Source organism: Chionomys nivalis, chromosome X, assembly GCF_950005125.1.
Source record: "Chionomys nivalis chromosome X, mChiNiv1.1, whole genome shotgun sequence".
NCBI classification, from domain to species: Eukaryota; Metazoa; Chordata; class Mammalia; order Rodentia; family Cricetidae; genus Chionomys; species Chionomys nivalis.
In genome coordinates this window covers 107,339,655-107,349,249 of record NC_080112.1, presented here as the reverse complement: position 1 = coordinate 107,349,249, position 9,595 = coordinate 107,339,655, and the positions used below count along the sequence as shown (strand labels likewise).

Below are 9,595 nucleotides of genomic sequence, written 5' to 3'. Positions count from 1 at the left end.
TGAGTGACGGAAATAGAGGCAGAGGCCAGTGCTGGGCTGAGCTCCCAAAGTTCAGTTGAAGAATGGGAGAAATGAGAATATGAGCAAAGAGATCAATACCTTGATGGGTAATCCCACTGAAACAGTCTCTCTGAGCTAATGGGAGGTCTCCAACTCTGGCCTGACAGGGAAGGAACCAACAAAGAACCAAACTAGACCTTATGAATGTGGGTGATAAGTTGTACAGCTGGGGCAGACTGGGGGGCCACTGGCAGTGGCACCAGGATTTATCCCTACTGCTTGTACTGGCTTTTTGGACCCATTTTATATGGAGGGATACCTTGCTCAGCCTAAATATAGTAGGGAGGGTCTTGGACATTCACCAAAGCAATATGCCTTACCCTCTCTGAGGAGTGGATGGGGGTGGGGTAGGGAGTATTTGGAGGGCATGGGAGGAGAGGGAGGGGGAACTGGGATTGGTATGTAAAATGAAAAAATGAGAGTTTTATTTGTTTTTAAAATAAAATAAGAAAGTCAGTAGAAGAGGCTGGAAAGATGGCTCAGTAGTTAAAAGCCCTGAGCTACTGTTGTAGGGGACTCAAGTTCCTTTCCCAGCACCCATGTTGTGGATTATAACTGTCTGAAACTCCAGAACCAGGAGATCCAATGCACTCGTCTGGCCTCCTTGGGCACCAAGCATGCATGTGGTATATGAGCATCCATTCAGACAAAACATTCATATATTTTTCAAGCTTTTAAAGAACATCAAAATATGGAGGAGACAGGAAAAGGAAAATCTGGGAGGAATTTTTGGAGGAGGGTGAATAAGATAAAAAAATCATTGTATAAATATAAATATGTGAAGAAGAACAAATATTATATTTAACAGAAAGGGAGGGGAATGGGAAAGAGAGTATAGGAAAAAGAACAAGAATGAAAGAAAGGGGAAATAGGAACAAAACCCACCAGGGCATCCTGACCTTACTCACACTGGAATTAAAAAGCTCCCACTCAGTGAGGATGTGAGGAACCAAGCCCACTTCAAATGAAAGAATGTAAAGAAAAGGTAACAGTCAAATTTGAGCTAAAGGCTAGGATTTTAGTAAGAGAAATTGTTCAGCATGCGTAAATACTCTGGTGGCATACCAGTGACAAAGTCCAGCAGCCACAGTGCTGTCTGAGGAGGCTTACTGTTGGCCGCTTTCTCTGGAAATATTATATATGATTAGTCCATACTTGGCCTTGTGCTGTAGGATATTTGTATACTGTGTGAAGATGTATTACTGTGACTGGTGTACTATAAAACAAAATGGCCAATAGCTAGGCAGGAGTCTATAGAAATGATGTCCTGAGCCTAGTCAGTACCACTGTTCTGTTTTCTTCTAGCCATTCAGTGATTTGATTGCTAAAGCAGGTAAGAAGCTTTTTAATAAGAGTGGCTATCCACATCTACGTTTATGACATACACAAACTCATTTAAAATGCTCTAGAGTATATAAAGCAGTAACTGCAATATAGAATATTTGATATATTTTATTGTTTTGCTTTGTTTTTTTGAGACAGGGTTTCTCTGTGTAACAGTCCTGACTGTTCTAGAACTTGTTCTGTAAATCAGGCTGGCCTAAAACTCACAGGGACTTGTCTTCCTCTACCTTCCAAGTTCTGAAAATAAAGGTGTGTGCCACCATTGCCCAGTAAACTAACAGTCTTAATGACTCAGTGTTATGAATCTAGAAGAAACTGCAGGTATTTTATGGAAGTCATGGATCTAGCTAAATGGTACAGTGCTTGCCTAGTAGCTTCAACAATCACATCCCTAAAAGCTAAAGTTAATGCTTAGACTGCAGAGATGGTTCAGCAATTTGGAGCACTTGTTGCTCTTGCAAAGGACCCAGTTTAAGTTCCCAACACTCACATGGTGGCACACAACCAGCCATGTCTCCAGTTCTGGAGCATCTGATATGCTCTTCATGGGCACCAGGCTCATACACAGTGCATGAACATATGTGCAGGCAAAGCACACATATATTTAAAATAAAAGAACCTTTATAAAAACTTTTACAGATGGCTTATCAAAATATCATTTACACCAGACCTAGAGATGATCTTTAGAGGACTGTGTTATTAACAATAAAATTATTGTGCTCACTTCCACAACACATACACTAAAATTGGAATGATACAGAGAAGATTAGCATGGCCCCTGCGCAAAGATGATCATGAAACATTTTGTTTTGTTGTGTTTTGTTTTGTTTGTTTGTTTGTTACATAAGTAACTTTAAAAATTCTACCAAGGAACTTCTACAAATCATAAATACCTTCAATAATGTAGCAGGATATAAGATTTACTCAAAAAAATCAGTACGCATCATTTTACTTTCACAAGATCCCATACAAAGAACATTACCTCCATGACAGCTTAAAGTAATTCTAGAAGATGATGTGCCTTCTCCCAACAAAGTTTGTCCTCAGGGTTAGGAACATCAATTAGGGGTTGATTTTAATTAGTATAGGGTTGAGAGTTGGGGTGGAAATTATGTATTCTCAAGGATCTCTTTGAAAAAAAGGAGGTAAATTGGATGGAATAATAGATTAGCATGAGCTTACTCACACTAATAATAATAATGAGTAATGGGGTGAATATTTGTGAGCTATTATATACTGAAAATTTACATTGGTATAGATGATTGTATGCTGATACAAATTCAAATTATATTGAATATGTTTCTATTTCTGTCTACAATATTTGTACACCTAGGCAAAGTTATTTTGTCATATTGTATGCATGGTTCTACCTCTGCTTAAGACATTTTGTATATTGATATAATTTTACGATATATTTATTATATTGCACTGTACATTTATACCTCTGATCAAGATACTTATACATTGTTTACATTTTGAGATCATTGTCCTCATTTGCTGCACAGTTGTTTAAAGATTTTTTAATATTCTAATATGAAGTCTTAGTTTTTAAGTAATATAGGTATTAAGAATTATAGGTTAACAGTCATCCATGTTTGGCATACTCATAGTTAGACTACTCAGGTTCTTTAGATACATAGAGATTGTATTTTGAATAGATAGGTAATCTTCAACCTCTTTAAAGAGCTGTTAAATATGGCATTTAAATAACTTAGGGTTCTGTTGACATAAGACATGATTGCTTCTGGCAGTACTGGTCTATTTCCCAAGAGAATGTTGAGCACTGAAAGCACTCCACTTGGAGCTTGTTTTCTTCTTGGAAAAACTGGCCTTTGGGCAAGGAACTGACCCTGCATTGACCACTGACAAAATGCATGATGTCCAGATAGGACAAGCCAGATACAAGAAAAAAGACTGTCAAATCTTGCCAAGATAGGGTAAGACAGTTTTGAAAAATTTTTCTGGCTCTGAAAATGGTCTTTCAGTTGCTCTAGGCCTTAGCTAAAGTTGGTTGCTCTAACATTGCAGATGAGACTTTGATTGATTGCCCAGGTAGCGAGTTGTATCTGTCATTTGTTGCACATTTTGGAAGTTGCTTGATTGTACTTCTTGCTTACTCATGTAATATTATTTCTCTTCTCCGGTCTTCAATGGGGGTGAAGACTAGATAGTCATAGTTACTTTCCTCTCATACTTGGCCAAGTCATTTATAATAGAAGACTTAGACTCCTTAGTATAGGATAATTATTGAAACATTGTATTTTTTTTTGCTTGATATTGTTTATACTGCTGTAATTCTAAATTTTTTTGGGGGGGGGGTTTCGAGACAGGGTTTCTCTGTGGTTTTGGAGCCTGTCCTGGAACTAGCTCTTGTAGACCAGGCTGGTCTCAAACTCACAGAGATTCACCTGCCTCTGCCTCCCAAGTGCTGTTATTAAAGGCATGCGCCACCACCACCCAGCCTGTAATTCTAATTTTTATACTTGATATTTGTTTTTATTGTATATAATTTTGTATTAGGCTTAGAACTCTCTTATTTAAACAAAAGGGGGGAGGTGCTGTAGGAACTCCTTCAGCCAGCAGCTTATAAATTGCCAACCCACTTGGGCTTGGCCTCTTATACTATAAATGTAGATGTAAAGCACACTCTCTCACTCTTCTGGATGCTGAATTTGGTTCCTGGTTCCTCATTCATGCAGAGGACTGTGATCTGTGAGTCTGCCCCTAAATAAATAACCCTTTATTATGCTCAATTCCGAGCTAGTGTGGGATTTCATTTTAGGATCCTTCTTCATAGCCCTCCTTTACACAGATGATAAATGGGCTGAGAAAGAAATCAGAGAACATCACCCTTCACAGTAGCCACAAACAGCATAAAATATTTTGGAGTACTTCTAACCAAATGGGTGCATGACAAGAACTTTAAATCTTTAAAGAAAGAAACTGAAGTAGGTACCAGAAAATGGAAAGACCTCCCATGCTCTTGGGTAGGCAGAATTAACATAGCAAAAAATGGCAATATTACCAAAAGTAATCTACAGATTCAATGAAATGTCCATCAAAATCCCAGAAAAATTTTTCACAGACATAAAAAAAAACCAATAATCTACTTCATATGGAAAAGCAAAAAACCCAGGATATCCAAAACAATCCTTTACAATAAAGGAACTTCCAGAGAAATCAAAATCTCTGACTTCAAACTCTACTACAGAACTACAGTACTGAAAACAACATGGTATTGGCAAAAATACAGACAGGAGAACCAATGGAACCAAATCGAAGATCCAAATATTAATCCATACACTTTTGAACACCTGATTTTTGAAAAAGAAGCCAAAAATCCATATAAAATGGAAAAAAAGAAAGCATAGTCAACAAGTGGTGCTAGCATAACTAGATTTTAACATGTAGAAGAATGAAAATAGATCCATATCTATAGCCATGTACAAAACTCAAGTCCAAATGGATTAAAGACCTCAACGTAAAACCAACTACACTGAACCTCAAGGAAGAAAAAGTGGGAAGTATACCAAACACATTGGCACAGGAGACCAGTTCCTAAATATAACCCCAGTAGCACAGACACTGAGAGTAGCAATTAATAAATGGGATCTCCTAAAACTGAGAAGCTTCTGTAAAGCAAAGAACATGGTCAACAAGACAAAATGACAGCTTACAGAATGGAAAAAGTTCTTCACCAACCCCACATCAGACAATGGACTGATCTCCAAAATAAACAAAGAACTCAAGAAACTGGTCATCAAAAGAACAAATAATCCAATAAAAAATTGGCTAAAGTCCTAAACAGAGAACAGAGGAATCTAAAATGGCTGAAAGACACTTAAGGAAAGGCTTACCATCCTTAGCCATCAGAGAAAGAAAATCAAAACAGCTCTGAGATTCCATCTTATACCTGCAATAATGAACAAGATCAAAAACAGTGATGACAACTTATGCTGGAGAGGTTGTGGGATAAAGGGAACATTCTTCCATTGCTGGTGGGAGTGCAAGCTGGCAGAGCCCCTTTGGATGTCAGTATGGCAATTTCTCAGAAAATTAGGAAACAACCCACCTCAAGGCCCAGCAATACCATTTTGGGGTATATTCTCAAAGAATGCTCAACCGTACCATAAGGACATGTGCCAAATTATGTTCATAGCAGTATTGTTTGTCATAGCCAGAACTTTGAAACAAACTAAATTCCCCTTGCCCAAAGAATGGATAAGAAAAATGTGGTACATTTACACAATGGAGCACTACACAGCAGGAAAAAAAAATGACATCTTGAAATTTGCGGTCAAGTGGATAGATGTAGAAAACATCATATTGAGTGAGGTAACCCAGGACCCAGAAAGACAAATATAATATATACTCACTCATAAGTGGCTTTTAGACATAAAGCAAAGAAAAAACAGCCTACAATTTACAATCCCGGAGAATTTAGACAACAAATAGGACCCTAAGATAGACAGACATGGATCTACTCTACATGCAAAGTAGAAAAAGCTAAGATCTCCTGAGTAAATAGGGAGCATGGAGAGCATGGGAAAGGGCAGAAAAGGGGGGTTAGAGGAAAGAAAGGGTGCATAGAAAATATTTATCTCAGTAAAAATAATTTTTAAAAAAACAACTAAATTATCTCAGGGCTTGGAATATAGTCCAGTGGTAGAGCAATTGCCTAGCATGTGTAAAGCCCTGGGTTCAATCAATGCTCCAAAAAATAAATAAATAGCAGTTTTATAGCTTTGAAAAAGTAGAATGTCTCTGAATTACATGGTAACATGAACTGCATTTTCGCCACAAGAATATTGTCATTATGAACTAAGTACAAAGAGAGGAAGACCTTGGATAACTGACAAGTTGCATCTAACTGCAGAGTGGCACTGTTACCCAGGTAATTCCTCAGTCAATTACTGCCTATCTCAAGCTTTTATATTCTTTTCCCTATGGTGTCATATTGATTGTTTTTTAAAAAAGAATCCTTTTTGAAATTTTGGGTCTCTGTAGACCCAAACTGGCTTTGAACTCAGCCTCAAAAATGTAGAAGTACAAGTGTGTGCTAGCACACGTCGCTTCAAAGATTTTTTTAAATGTCTCTGTGTAGAAGCTCCTACTCTGCCTGTATTTTATGCTATGACAAGCTCTTGTTATCATAATGTCCTGTTATGAAAGTCAAGCAATTTTTTTCTCTAGTTAGTCCTATGCTTAAGTGCTTAGAAGGAGCTACACAACTAAGCGGCATATGTATCCCCTTTCTCTTTTACCAGATTCCTCAGGGGTGTGGGGAACTGCCTGTAGTCCACTGTTTTCAGAACCCCTTCTGGAGTACATACATTGCGTGTATTCTGAGCAGTGCTCCACTAAAATCAAAAGATTGATCGATAACAGATTTTCAAGAGTGTTAGAAGACATAAAAACATGATGGTTGAGAGGGGAGCCAAATAGCCTTGATCTTTCTCTTTGTGGCACTAATGATAAAATTTGCATTGTAGGGCTATTTCAAGGGCTCAGTTATATAAAGTGTGGAAAAGGCTTTGCAACAGGCACTGTACACAGTAAGTACAAGGATTATGTACTTCCATACACACATACATATATATTATTTAAATACATAGTAAGTACATAAGGATTACCTACTTCCATACAAATACATATATATAGTATATATGTGTGTATATATAATACATGGTAAGTGTATAAGACTTGTCTACTTCACTACAAAAAAAATTGTTTCTTCCTTCGAGAGAAAAAAGCCCGAAATTTGATATGATTTCAACCAAAGGAAGAGCCACATGTCTAAGCTCTTAACACTTATGCATAGTCACACTGCATTTGTTCCTGGCTCATCCTCAGAGAACATAAAACACAACATTCATTTTGGTATCTCTTTGTAATAAAATGATTCATATTTGCCTAACAGTCATTATTGAAAGAATTTTCACGTATAATTGCTAATAAGATAATAACTCTGATTAGAGGGATTAATGGACTTCTCCAATAATACACTGAAATTGTGAAAAGACACTGATGTTAGATAATAGCTCTCGATCTTTGTTTTACCCTAGGCTGTTTACTATTTGGTAGAATTCCCTGGATCAATTTGATATTACAAAACAAACATGTATTAGATAATATTATGTTTTTTAAAATCTAAATGTTTCTATGGAAATTTTTGAAGAAATATATGAGATTTTTAAAGTTTAAAAAATGCAGTAGAGGGAGGGGGAGAGGGGCGGGAGGAGGGGGAGGGAAATGGGAGGCGGGGAAGAAGCGGAAAATTTTTTTTTCAATAAAAAAAAATGCAGTATAATTGTTTGTAATAGCCAGAACCTGGAAACAACCTAGATGCCCTTCAATGGAGGAATGGATGAAGAAAGTGTGAAATATATACATATTAGAGTACTACTCAGCGGTAAAAAACAATGACTTCTCGAATTTTGCATGCAAATGGATGGAAATAGAAAACACTATTCTGAGTGAGGTAAGCCAGACCCAAAAAGAGGAACATGGGATGTACTCACTCATATTTGGTTTCTAACTATAAATAAAGGACATTAAACCTATAATTCGTGATCCTAGAGAAGCTAAATAAGAAGGTGAACCCAAAGAAAAACATACAGGCATCCTCCTGAATATTAACCTTCATCAGGCGATGAAAGGAGACAGAGACAGAGACCCACATTGGAGCACCGGACTGAAATCTCAAGGTCCAAATCAGGAGCAGAAGGAGAGAGAGCACGAGCAAGGAACTCAGGACCGCGAGGGGTGCACCCACACACTGAGACAATGGGATGTTCTATAGGGAACTCACCAAGGCCAGCTGGCCTGGGTCTGAAAAAGCATGGGATAAAACCGGACTCGCTGAACATAGCAGACAATAAGGACTACTGAGAACTCAAGAACAATGGCAATGGGTTTTTGATCTTACTGCACGTACTGGCTTTGTGGGAGCCTAGGCAGTTTGGATACTCACCTTACTAGACCGGAATGGAGGTGGGTGGTCCTTGGACTTCACACAGGGCAGGGAACCCTGATTGCTCTTAGGGCTGATGAGGGAGGGGGACTTGATTGGGGGAGGGGGAAGGAAATGGGAGGTGGTGGTGGTGAGGAGGCAGAAATCTTTAATAAATAAGTAAATTTAAAAAATAAATAAATAAATAAAAATGCAGTAGACATAATATAATGCCTAGCCTCAAAACTTAAGTAAAGGTAGGCATCTCATTGCCACTTCTCACATTATATACTCTTAATGATGACTAACACTCTAAAATCTCAGTGTTTAGAGATACTACAGACACTAAAGGCTTTATTTCAGACTATCAACTGTAAAAAGTAGCTACACATGAGAATCTTCTGTAATTTCATTCTATCCTTATTGAAATATAGTTTCATATCATGAGGGGAGCTGTTTTTTCTGCATCACTCAGATGACCATATGAGCCATTTGTTTTGCCAGTAAATGTAGGTCTCTCTCTTTTTTAATGGAATAAAATGAACCAGCATTAAGCTGAATTATCAAATTGGATGCAGAAACAACATGATTCATATGTTAAATTCAAAGCTGCAGAAATTGTATAAAAAGTAATGTGTGTGTGAGAGAGAGATGTTTGCTACCCACTCAAAAAATCTGAAGAGACTTTGACACATTCAAGATCATCAACTTTATTTACAGTCTTACATTTTTGTTAAATATGTGAGCCCTGCTTTGAGGAAAGATGAAGACTTCTTATATATATTTTGTTGTTGTTGTTGTTGTTTTTGAGACAGGGCTTCTCTGTAGCTTTAGAGCCTGTCCTGGAACTAGCTCTTGTAGACCAGGCTGACCTTGAACTCACAGATATTCACCTGCCTCTGCCTCCCAAGTGCTGGGATTAAAGGTATGTGCCACCACTGCCTGGCAACTTGTTATACTTTAATGTGTGACTGTGCCTGGCCTCATTATGTAGCTGAAGCTGGGGACACAGTTTAAGACTAATGTATCCATCTAGCATACACAAGGCCCTAAATTCCATCTCCAGCCATGGGGAGAAAGAGAAAAGATCAACTTTGTTGAAATACTCAAAGTCAATAAAAACTTGTAGTGGAAGAAAATATTTCACATTTCTTGAAACTATCCAAAAGTTAGAAGTGTCTCGAGGTAGCTAAGAAGACCGTGTCCCAATTTGGATGTGATCCTAAGTCACTTAGCAAT

At 37.7% G+C, this 9,595-nt stretch overlaps 1 non-coding gene across 1 annotated transcript; it reads left to right on the top strand.

The window, feature by feature from the left end:
• Positions 1-2,120: 2,120 nt before the first annotated feature.
• On the top strand, positions 2,121-2,228 carry LOC130868688 (U6 spliceosomal RNA). Its single transcript, XR_009056523.1, has one exon. It is a non-coding gene; the product is annotated as a U6 spliceosomal RNA (small nuclear RNA).
• The last annotated feature ends 7,367 nt before the right edge of the window (positions 2,229-9,595 follow it).